This window comes from Phalangium opilio, unplaced genomic scaffold (assembly GCF_054372755.1).
Source record: "Phalangium opilio isolate 3A_F unplaced genomic scaffold, DU_Popi_V2 ptg000093l_1, whole genome shotgun sequence".
In the NCBI taxonomy this organism is placed as follows: domain Eukaryota; kingdom Metazoa; phylum Arthropoda; class Arachnida; order Opiliones; family Phalangiidae; genus Phalangium; species Phalangium opilio.
In genome coordinates, this window is record NW_028324198.1 from 4,518,128 (window position 1) to 4,530,220 (window position 12,093).

A 12,093-nucleotide genomic window follows, 5' to 3' on the forward strand; every position below is an offset into this window, starting at 1 on the left:
CTAATCTTTCATATTCCATGTCTCGCAAAAAGACTGGGTTTCAAATCTATGATATTCCATCTCTCCCAAAAATACCGGGTTTCTAATCTTTCATATTCCATGTCTCCCAAAAATACCGGGTTTCAAATCTTTCATATTCCATCTCTCCCAAAAATACCGGGTTTCTAATCTTTCATATTCCATGTCTCCCAAAAATACCGGGTTTCAAATCTTTCATATTCCATCTCTCCCAAAAATACCGGGTTTCTAATCTTTCATATTACATCTCTCCCTAAAAGACCGGGTTTTTAATCTTTCATATTCCATGTCTCGCAAAAAGACTGGGTTTCTAATCTTTCATATTCCATGTCTCCCAAAAATACCGGGTTTCTAATATTTCATATTCCATGTCTCCCTAAAAGACCGGGTTTATAATCTTTCATATTCCATCTCTCCCTAAAAGACCGGGTTTATAATCTTTCATATTCCATGTCTCGCAAAAAGACTGGGTTTCTAATCTTTCATATTCCATGTCTCCCAAAAAGACTGGGTTTCTAATCTTTCATATTCCATGTCTCGCAAAAAGACTGGGTTTCTAATCTTTCATATTCCATGTCTCGCAAAAAGACTGGGTTTCAAATCTATGATATTCCATCTCTCCCTAAAAGACCGGGTTTATAATCTTTCATATTCCATCTCTCCCTAAAAGACTGGGTTTCTAATCTTTCATATTCATGTCTCCCAAAAATACCGGGTTTCAAATCTTTCATATTCCATCTCTCCCAAAAATACCGGGTTTCTAATCTTTCATATTCCATGTCTCCCAAAAATACCGGGTTTCAAATCTTTCATATTCCATCTCTCCCAAAAATACCGGGTTTCTAATCTTTCATATTACATCTCTCCCTAAAAGACCGGGTTTTTAATCTTTCATATTCCATGTCTCGCAAAAAGACTGGGTTTCTAATCTTTCATATTCCATGTCTCCCAAAAATACCGGGTTTCTAATATTTCATATTCCATGTCTCCCTAAAAGACCGGGTTTATAATCTTTCATATTCCATCTCTCCCTAAAAGACCGGGTTTATAATCTTTCATATTCCATGTCTCGCAAAAAGACTGGGTTTCTAATCTTTCATATTCCATGTCTCCCAAAAAGACTGGGTTTCTAATCTTTCATATTCCATGTCTCGCAAAAAGACTGGGTTTCTAATCTTTCATATTCCATGTCTCGCAAAAAGACTGGGTTTCAAATCTATGATATTCCATCTCTCCCTAAAAGACCGGGTTTATAATCTTTCATATTCCATCTCTCCCTAAAAGACTGGGTTTCTAATCTTTCATATTCATGTCTCCCAAAAATACCGGGTTTCAAATCTTTCATATTCCATCTCTCCCAAAAATACCGGGTTTCTAATCTTTCATATTCCATGTCTCCCAAAAATACCGGGTTTCAAATCTTTCATATTCCATCTCTCCCAAAAATACCGGGTTTCTAATCTTTCATATTACATCTCTCCCTAAAAGACCGGGTTTTTAATCTTTCATATTCCATGTCTCGCAAAAAGACTGGGTTTCTAATCTTTCATATTCCATGTCTCCCAAAAATACCGGGTTTCTAATATTTCATATTCCATGTCTCCCTAAAAGACCGGGTTTATAATCTTTCATATTCCATCTCTCCCTAAAAGACCGGGTTTATAATCTTTCATATTCCATGTCTCGCAAAAAGACTGGGTTTCTAATCTTTCATATTCCATGTCTCGCAAAAAGACTGGGTTTCAAATCTTTCATATTCCATCTCTCCCTAAAAGACCGGGTTTATAATCTTTCATATTCCATCTCTCCCTAAAAGACTGGGTTTCTAATCTTTCATATTCATGTCTCCCAAAAATACCGGGTTTCAAATCTTTCATATTCCATCTCTCCCAAAAATACCGGGTTTCTAATCTTTCATATTCCATGTCTCCCAAAAATACCGGGTTTCAAATCTTTCATATTCCATCTCTCCCAAAAATACCGGGTTTCTAATCTTTCATATTACATCTCTCCCTAAAAGACCGGGTTTTTAATCTTTCATATTCCATGTCTCGCAAAAAGACTGGGTTTCTAATCTTTCATATTCCATGTCTCCCAAAAATACCGGGTTTCTAATATTTCATATTCCATGTCTCCCTAAAAGACCGGGTTTATAATCTTTCATATTCCATCTCTCCCTAAAAGACCGGGTTTATAATCTTTCATATTCCATGTCTCGCAAAAAGACTGGGTTTCTAATCTTTCATATTCCATGTCTCCCAAAAAGACTGGGTTTCTAATCTTTCATATTCCATGTCTCGCAAAAAGACTGGGTTTCTAATCTTTCATATTCCATGTCTCGCAAAAAGACTGGGTTTCAAATCTATGATATTCCATCTCTCCCTAAAAGACCGGGTTTATAATCTTTCATATTCCATCTCTCCCTAAAAGACTGGGTTTCTAATCTTTCATATTCATGTCTCCCAAAAATACCGGGTTTCAAATCTTTCATATTCCATCTCTCCCAAAAATACCGGGTTTCTAATCTTTCATATTCCATGTCTCCCAAAAATACCGGGTTTCAAATCTTTCATATTCCATCTCTCCCAAAAATACCGGGTTTCTAATCTTTCATATTACATCTCTCCCTAAAAGACCGGGTTTTTAATCTTTCATATTCCATGTCTCGCAAAAAGACTGGGTTTCTAATCTTTCATATTCCATGTCTCCCAAAAATACCGGGTTTCTAATATTTCATATTCCATGTCTCCCTAAAAGACCGGGTTTATAATCTTTCATATTCCATCTCTCCCTAAAAGACCGGGTTTATAATCTTTCATATTCCATGTCTCGCAAAAAGACTGGGTTTCTAATCTTTCATATTCCATGTCTCGCAAAAAGACTGGGTTTCAAATCTTTCATATTCCATCTCTCCCTAAAAGACCGGGTTTATAATCTTTCATATTCCATGTCTCGCAAAACGACTGGGTTTCTAATCTTTCATATTCCATGTCTCCCAAAAAGACTGGGTTTCTAATCTTTCATATTCCATGTCTCGCAAAAAGACTGGGTTTCTAATCTTTCATATTCCATGTCTCGCAAAAAGACTGGGTTTCAAATCTTTCATATTCCATCTCTCCCTAAAAGACCGGGTTTATAATCTTTCATATTCCATCTCTCCCTAAAAGACTGGGTTTCTAATCTTTCATATTCATGTCTCCCAATAATACCGGGTTTCAAATCTTTCATATTCCATCTCTCCCAAAAATACCGGGTTTCTAATCTTTCATATTCCATGTCTCCCAAAAATACCGGGTTTCAAATCTTTCATATTCCATCTCTCCCAAAAATACCGGGTTTCTAATCTTTCATATTACATCTCTCCCTAAAAGACCGGGTTTCTAATATTTCATATTCCATGTCTCCCTAAAAGACCGGGTTTATAATCTTTCATATTCCATCTCTCCCAAAAATACCGGGTTTATAATCTTTCATATTCCATGTCTCGCAAAAGACTGGGTTTCTAATCTTTCATATTCCATGTCTCCCAAAAAGACTGGGTTTCTAATCTTTCATATTCCATCTCTCCCTAAAAGACCGGGTTTATAATCTTTCATATTCCATGTCTCGCAAAAAGACTGGGTTTCCAATCTTTCATATTCCATCTCTCCCCAAAAGACCGGGTTTATAATCTTTCATATTCCATGTCTCCCAAAAAGACTGGGTTTCTAATCTTTCATATTCCATGTCTCCCTAAAAGACCGGGTTTATAATCTTTCATATTCCATGTCTCCCAAAAAGACTGGGTTTATAATCTTTCATATTCCATGTCTCGCAAAAAGACTGGGTTTCTAATCTTTCATATTCCATGTCTCGCAAAAAGACTGGGTTTCAAATCTTTCATATTCCATCTCTCCCTAAAAGACCGGGTTTGTAATCTTTCATATTCAATGTCTCGCAAAAAGACTGGGTTTCTAATCTTTCATATTCCATGTCTCCCAAAAAGACTGGGTTTCTAATCTTTCATATTCCATGTCTCGCAAAAAGACTGGGTTTCTAATCTTTCATATTCCATGTCTCGCAAAAAGACTGGGTTTCAAATCTATCATATTCCATCTCTCCCTAAAAGACCGGGTTTATAATCTTTCATATTCCATCTCTCCCTAAAAGACTGGGTTTCTAATCTTTCATATTCATGTCTCCCAAAAATACCGGGTTTCAAATCTTTCATATTCCATCTCTCCCAAAAATACCGGGTTTCTAATCTTTCATATTCCATGTCTCCCAAAAATACCGGGTTTCAAATCTTTCATATTCCATCTCTCCCAAAAATACCGGGTTTCCAATCTTTCATATTACATCTCTCCCTAAAAGACCGGGTTTATAATCTTTCATATTCCATGTCTCGCAAAAAGACTGGGTTTCTAATCTTTCATATTCCATGTCTCCCAAAAATACCGGGTTTCTAATATTTCATATTCCATGTCTCCCTAAAAGACCGGGTTTATAATCTTTCATATTCCATCTCTCCCTAAAAGACCGGGTTTATAATCTTTCATATTCCATGTCTCGCAAAAAGACTGGGTTTCTAATCTTTCATATTCCATGTCTCGCAAAAAGACTGGGTTTCAAATCTTTCATATTCCATCTCTCCCTAAAAGACCGGGTTTATAATCTTTCATATTCCATGTCTCGCAAAAAGACTGGGTTTCTAATCTTTCATATTCCATGTCTCCCAAAAAGACTGGGTTTCTAATCTTTCATATTCCATGTCTCGCAAAAAGACTGGGTTTCTAATCTTTCATATTCCATGTCTCGCAAAAAGACTGGGTTTCAAATCTATCATATTCCATCTCTCCCTAAAAGACCGGGTTTATAATCTTTCATATTCCATCTCTCCCTAAAAGACTGGGTTTCTAATCTTTCATATTCATGTCTCCCAAAAATACCGGGTTTCAAATCTTTCATATTCCATCTCTCCCAAAAATACCGGGTTTCTAATCTTTCATATTCCATGTCTCCCAAAAATACCGGGTTTCAAATCTTTCATATTCCATCTCTCCCAAAAATACCGGGTTTCTAATCTTTCATATTACATCTCTCCGTAAAAGACCGGGTTTATAATCTTTCATATTCCATGTCTCGCAAAAAGACTGGGTTTCTAATCTTTCATATTCCATGTCTCCCAAAAATATCGGGTTTCTAATATTTCATATTCCATGTCTCCCTAAAAGACCGGGTTTATAATCTTTCATATTCCATCTCTCCCTAAAAGACCGGGTTTATAATCTTTCATATTCCATGTCTCGCAAAAAGACTGGGTTTCTAATCTTTCATATTCCATGTCTCGCAAAAAGACTGGGTTTCAAATCTTTCATATTCCATCTCTCCCTAAAAGACCGGGTTTATAATCTTTCATATTCCATGTCTCGCAAAAAGACTGGGTTTCTAATCTTTCATATTCCATGTCTCCCAAAAAGACTGGGTTTCTAATCTTTCATATTCCATGTCTCGCAAAAAGACTGGGTTTCTAATCTTTCATATTCCATGTCTCGCAAAAAGACTGGGTTTCAAATCTTTCATATTCCATCTCTCCCTAAAAGACCGGGTTTATAATCTTTCATATTCCATCTCTCCCTAAAAGACTGGGTTTCTAATCTTTCATATTCATGTCTCCCAAAAATACCGGGTTTCAAATCTTTCATATTCCATCTCTCCCAAAAATACCGGGTTTCTAATCTTTCATATTCCATGTCTCCCAAAAATACCGGGTTTCAAATCTTTCATATTCCATCTCTCCCAAAAATACCGGGTTTCTAATCTTTCATATTACATCTCTCCCTAAAAGACCGGGTTTATAATCTTTCATATTCCATGTCTCGCAAAAAGACTGGGATTCTAATCTTTCATATTCCATGTCTCCCAAAAATACCGGGTTTCTAATATTTCATATTCCATGTCTCCCTAAAAGACCGGGTTTATAATCTTTCATATTCCATCTCTCCCAAAAATACCGGGTTTCTAATCTTTCATATTCCATGTCTCCCAAAAATACCGGGTTTCAAATCTTTCATATTCCATCTCTCCCAAAAATACCGGGTTTCTAATCTTTCATATTACATCTCTCCCTAAAAGACCGGGTTTATAATCTTTCATATTCCATGTCTCGCAAAAAGACTGGGTTTCTAATCTTTCATATTCCATGTCTCCCAAAAATACCGGGTTTCTAATATTTCATATTCCATGTCTCCCTAAAAGACCGGGTTTATAATCTTTCATATTCCATCTCTCCCTAAAAGACCGGGTTTATAATCTTTCATATTCCATGTCTCGCAAAAAGACTGGGTTTCTAATCTTTCATATTCCATCTCTCCCTAAAAGACCGGGTTTATAATCTTTCATATTCCATGTCTCGCAAAAAGACTGGGTTTCTAATCTTTCATATTCCATGTCTCCCAAAAAGACTGGGTTTCTAATCTTTCATATTCCATGTCTCGCAAAAAGACTGGGTTTCTAATCTTTCATATTCCATGTCTCGCAAAAAGACTGGGTTTCAAATCTATCATATTCCATCTCTCCCTAAAAGACCGGGTTTATAATCTTTCATATTCCATCTCTCCCTAAAAGACTGGGTTTCTAATCTTTCATATTCCATGTCTCCCAAAAAGACTGGGTTTCTAATCTTTCATATTCCATGTCTCGCAAAAAGACTGGGTTTCTAATCTTTCATATTCCATGTCTCGCAAAAAGACTGGGTTTCAAATCTTTCATATTCCATCTCTCCCTAAAAGACCGGGTTTATAATCTTTCATATTCCATCTCTCCCTAAAAGACTGGGTTTCTAATCTTTCATATTCATGTCTCCCAAAAATACCGGGTTTCAAATCTTTCATATTCCATCTCTCCCTAAAAGACCGGGTTTATAATCTTTCATATTCCATGTCTCCCAAAAAGACTGGGTTTCTAATCTTTCATATTCCATGTCTCCCTAAAATACCGGGTTTATAATCTTTCATATTCCATGTCTCCCAAAAAGACTGGGTTTCTAATCTTTCATATTCCATGTCTCGCAAAAAGACTGGGTTTCTAATCTTTCATATTCCATGTCTCGCAAAAAGACTGGGTTTCAAATCTTTCATATTCCATCTCTCCCTAAAAGACCGGGTTTATAATCTTTCATATTCCATGTCTCGCAAAAAGACTGGGTTTCTAATCTTTCATATTCCATGTCTCGCAAAAAGACTGGGTTTCTAATCTTTCATATTCCATCTCTCCCTAAAAGACCGGGTTTATAATCTTTCATATTCCATGTCTCGCAAAAAGACTGGGTTTCCAATCTTTCATATTCCATCTCTCCCTAAAAGACCGGGTTTATAATCTTTCATATTCCATGTCTCCCAAAAAGACTGGGTTTCTAATCTTTCATATTCCATGTCTCCCTAAAAGACCGGGTTTATAATCTTTCATATTCCATGTCTCCCAAAAAGACTGGGTTTCTAATCTTTCATATTCCATGTCTCGCAAAAAGACTGGGTTTCTAATCTTTCATATTCCATGTCTCCCAAAAATACCGGGTTTCAAATCTTTCATATTCCATCTCTCCCAAAAATACCGGGTTTCTAATCTTTCATATTACATCTCTCCCTAAAAGACCGGGTTTATAATCTTTCATATTCCATGTCTCGCAAAAAGACTGGGTTTCTAATCTTTCATATTCCATGTCTCCCAAAAATACCGGGTTTCTAATATTTCATATTCCATGTCTCCCTAAAAGACCGGGTTTATAATCTTTCATATTCCATCTCTCCCAAAAATACCGGGTTTATAATCTTTCATATTCCATGTCTCGCAAAAGACTGGGTTTCTAATCTTTCATATTCCATGTCTCGCAAAAAGACTGGGTTTCAAATCTTTCATATTCCATCTCTCCCTAAAAGACCGGGTTTGTAATCTTTCATATTCAATGTCTCGCAAAAAGACTGGGTTTCTAATCTTTCATATTCCATGTCTCCCAAAAAGACTGGGTTTCTAATCTTTCATATTCCATGTCTCGCAAAAAGACTGGGTTTCTAATCTTTCATATTCCATGTCTCGCAAAAAGACTGGGTTTCAAATCTATCATATTCCATCTCTCCCTAAAAGACCGGGTTTATAATCTTTCATATTCCATCTCTCCCTAAAAGACTGGGTTTCTAATCTTTCATATTCATGTCTCCCAAAAATACCGGGTTTCAAATCTTCATATTCCATCTCTCCCAAAAATACCGGGTTTCTAATCTTTCATATTCCATGTCTCCCAAAAATACCGGGTTTCAAATCTTTCATATTCCATCTCTCCCAAAAATACCGGGTTTCTAATCTTTCATATTACATCTCTCCCTAAAAGACCGGGTTTATAATCTTTCATATTCCATGTCTCGCAAAAAGACTGGGTTTCTAATCTTTCATATTCCATGTCTCCCAAAAATACCGGGTTTCTAATATTTCATACTCCATGTCTCCCTAAAAGACCGGGTTTATAATCTTTCATATTCCATCTCTCCCTAAAAGACCGGGTTTATAATCTTTCATATTCCATGTCTCGCAAAAAGACTGGGTTTCTAATCTTTCATATTCCATGTCTCGCAAAAAGACTTAGTTTCAAATCTTTCATATTCCATCTCTCCCTAAAAGACCGGGTTTATAATCTTTCATATTCCATGTCTCGCAAAAAGACTGGGTTTCTAATCTTTCATATTCCATGTCTCCCAAAAAGACTGGGTTTCTAATCTTTCATATTCCATGTCTCGCAAAAAGACTGGGTTTCTAATCTTTCATATTCCATGTCTCGCAAAAAGACTGGGTTTCAAATCTATCATATTCCATCTCTCCCTAAAAGACCGGGTTTATAATCTTTCATATTCCATCTCTCCCTAAAAGACTGGGTTTCTAATCTTTCATATTCATGTCTCCCAAAAATACCGGGTTTCAAATCTTTCATATTCCATCTCTCCCAAAAATACCGGGTTTCTAATCTTTCATATTCCATGTCTCCCAAAAATACCGGGTTTCAAATCTTTCATATTCCATCTCTCCCAAAAATACCGGGTTTCTAATCTTTCATATTACATCTCTCCGTAAAAGACCGGGTTTATAATCTTTCATATTCCATGTCTCGCAAAAAGACTGGGTTTCTAATCTTTCATATTCCATGTCTCCCAAAAATACCGGGTTTCTAATATTTCATATTCCATGTCTCCCTAAAAGACCGGGTTTATAATCTTTCATATTCCATCTCTCCCTAAAAGACCGGGTTTATAATCTTTCATATTCCATGTCTCGCAAAAAGACTGGGTTTCTAATCTTTCATATTCCATGTCTCGCAAAAAGACTGGGTTTCAAATCTTTCATATTCCATCTCTCCCTAAAAGACCGGGTTTATAATCTTTCATATTACATGTCTCGCAAAAAGACTGGGTTTCTAATCTTTCATATTCCATGTCTCCCAAAAAGACTGGGTTTCTAATCTTTCATATTCCATGTCTCGCAAAAAGACTGGGTTTCTAATCTTTCATATTCCATGTCTCGCAAAAAGACTGGGTTTCAAATCTTTCATATTCCATCTCTCCCTAAAAGACCGGGTTTATAATCTTTCATATTCCATCTCTCCCTAAAAGACTGGGTTTCTAATCTTTCATATTCATGTCTCCCAAAAATACCGGGTTTCAAATCTTTCATATTCCATCTCTCCCAAAAATACCGGGTTTCTAATCTTTCATATTCCATGTCTCCCAAAAATACCGGGTTTCAAATCTTTCATATTCCATCTCTCCCAAAAATACCGGGTTTCTAATCTTTCATATTACATCTCTCCCTAAAAGACCGGGTTTATAATCTTTCATATTCCATGTCTCGCAAAAAGACTGGGTTTCTAATCTTTCATATTCCATGTCTCCCAAAAATACCGGGTTTCTAATATTTCATATTCCATGTCTCCCTAAAAGACCGGGTTTATAATCTTTCATATTCCATCTCTCCCAAAAATACCGGGTTTATAATCTTTCATATTCCATGTCTCGCAAAAGACTGGGTTTCTAATCTTTCATATTCCATGTCTCCCAAAAAGACTGGGTTTCTAATCTTTCATATTCCATCTCTCCCTAAAAGACCGGGTTTATAATCTTTCATATTCCATGTCTCGCAAAAAGACTGGGTTTCCAATCTTTCATATTCCATCTCTCCCTAAAAGACCGGGTTTATAATCTTTCATATTCCATGTCTCCCAAAAAGACTGGGTTTCTAATCTTTCATATTCCATGTCTCCCTAAAAGACCGGGTTTATAATCTTTCATATTCCATGTCTCCCAAAAAGACTGGGTTTCTAATCTTTCATATTCCATGTCTCGCAAAAAGACTGGGTTTCTAATCTTTCATATTCCATGTCTCGCAAAAAGACTGGGTTTCAAATCTTTCATATTCCATATCTCCCTAAAAGACCGGGTTTATAATCTTTCATATTCCATGTCTCGCAAAAAGACTGGGTTTCTAATCTTTCATATTCCATGTCTCGCAAAAAGACTGGGTTTCTAATCTTTCATATTCCATCTCTCCCTAAAAGACCGGGTTTATAATCTTTCATATTCCATGTCTCGCAAAAAGACTGGGTTTCCAATCTTTCATATTCCATCTCTCCCTAAAAGACCGGGTTTATAATCTTTCATATTCCATGTCTCCCAAAAAGACTGGGTTTCTAATCTTTCATATTCCATGTCTCCCTAAAAGACCGGGTTTATAATCTTTCATATTCCATGTCTCCCAAAAAGACTGGGTTTCTAATCTTTCATATTCCATGTCTCGCAAAAAGACTGGGTTTCTAATCTTTCATATTCCATGTCTCGCAAAAAGACTGGGTTTCAAATCTTTCATATTCCATCTCTCCCTAAAAGACCGGGTTTATAATCTTTCATATTCCATGTCTCGCAAAAAGACTGGGTTTCTAATCTTTCATATTCCATGTCTCGCAAAAAGACTGGGTTTCAAATCTTTCATATTCCATCTCTCCCTAAAAGACCGGGTTTATAATCTTTCATATTCCATCTCTCCCTAAAAGACCGGGTTTATAATCTTTCATATTCCATGTCTCGCAAAAAGACTGGGTTTCTAATCTTTCATATTCCATGTCTCCCAAAAATACCGGGTTTCAAATCTTTCATATTCCATCTCTCCCTAAAAGACCGGGTTTATAATCTTTCATATTCCATGTCTCGCAAAAAGACTGGGTTTCTAATCTTTCATATTCCATGTCTCCCAAAAAGACTGGGTTTCTAATCTTTCATATTCCATGTCTCCCTAAAAGACCGGGTTTATAATCTTTCATATTCCATGTCTCCCAAAAAGACTGGGTTTCTAATCTTTCATATTCCATGTCTCGCAAAAAGACTGGGTTTCTAATCTTTCATATTCCATGTCTCGCAAAAAGACTGGGTTTCTAATCTTTCATATTCCATGTCTCCCAAAAATACCGGGTTTCTAATATTTCATATTCCATGTCTCCCTAAAAGACCGGGTTTATAATCTTTCATATTCCATCTCTCCCTAAAAGACCGGGTTTATAATCTTTCATATTCCATGTCTCGCAAAAAGACTGGGTTTCTAATCTTTCATATTCCATGTCTCGCAAAAAGACTGGGTTTCAAATCTTTCATATTCCATCTCTCCCTAAAAGACCGGGTTTATAATCTTTCATATTCCATGTCTCGCAAAAAGACTGGGTTTCTAATCTTTCATATTCCATGTCTCCCAAAAAGACTGGGTTTCTAATCTTTCATATTCCATGTCTCGCAAAAAGACTGGGTTTCTAATCTTTCATATTCCATGTCTCGCAAAAAGACTGGGTTTCAAATCTTTCATATTCCATCTCTCCCTAAAAGACCGGGTTTATAATCTTTCATATTCCATCTCTCCCTAAAAGACTGGGTTTCTAATCTTTCATATTCATGTCTCCCAAAAATACCGGGTTTCAAATCTTTCATATTCCATCTCTCCCAAAAATACCGGGTTTCTAATCTTTCATATTCCATGTCTCCCAAAAATACCGGGTTTCAAATCTTTCATATT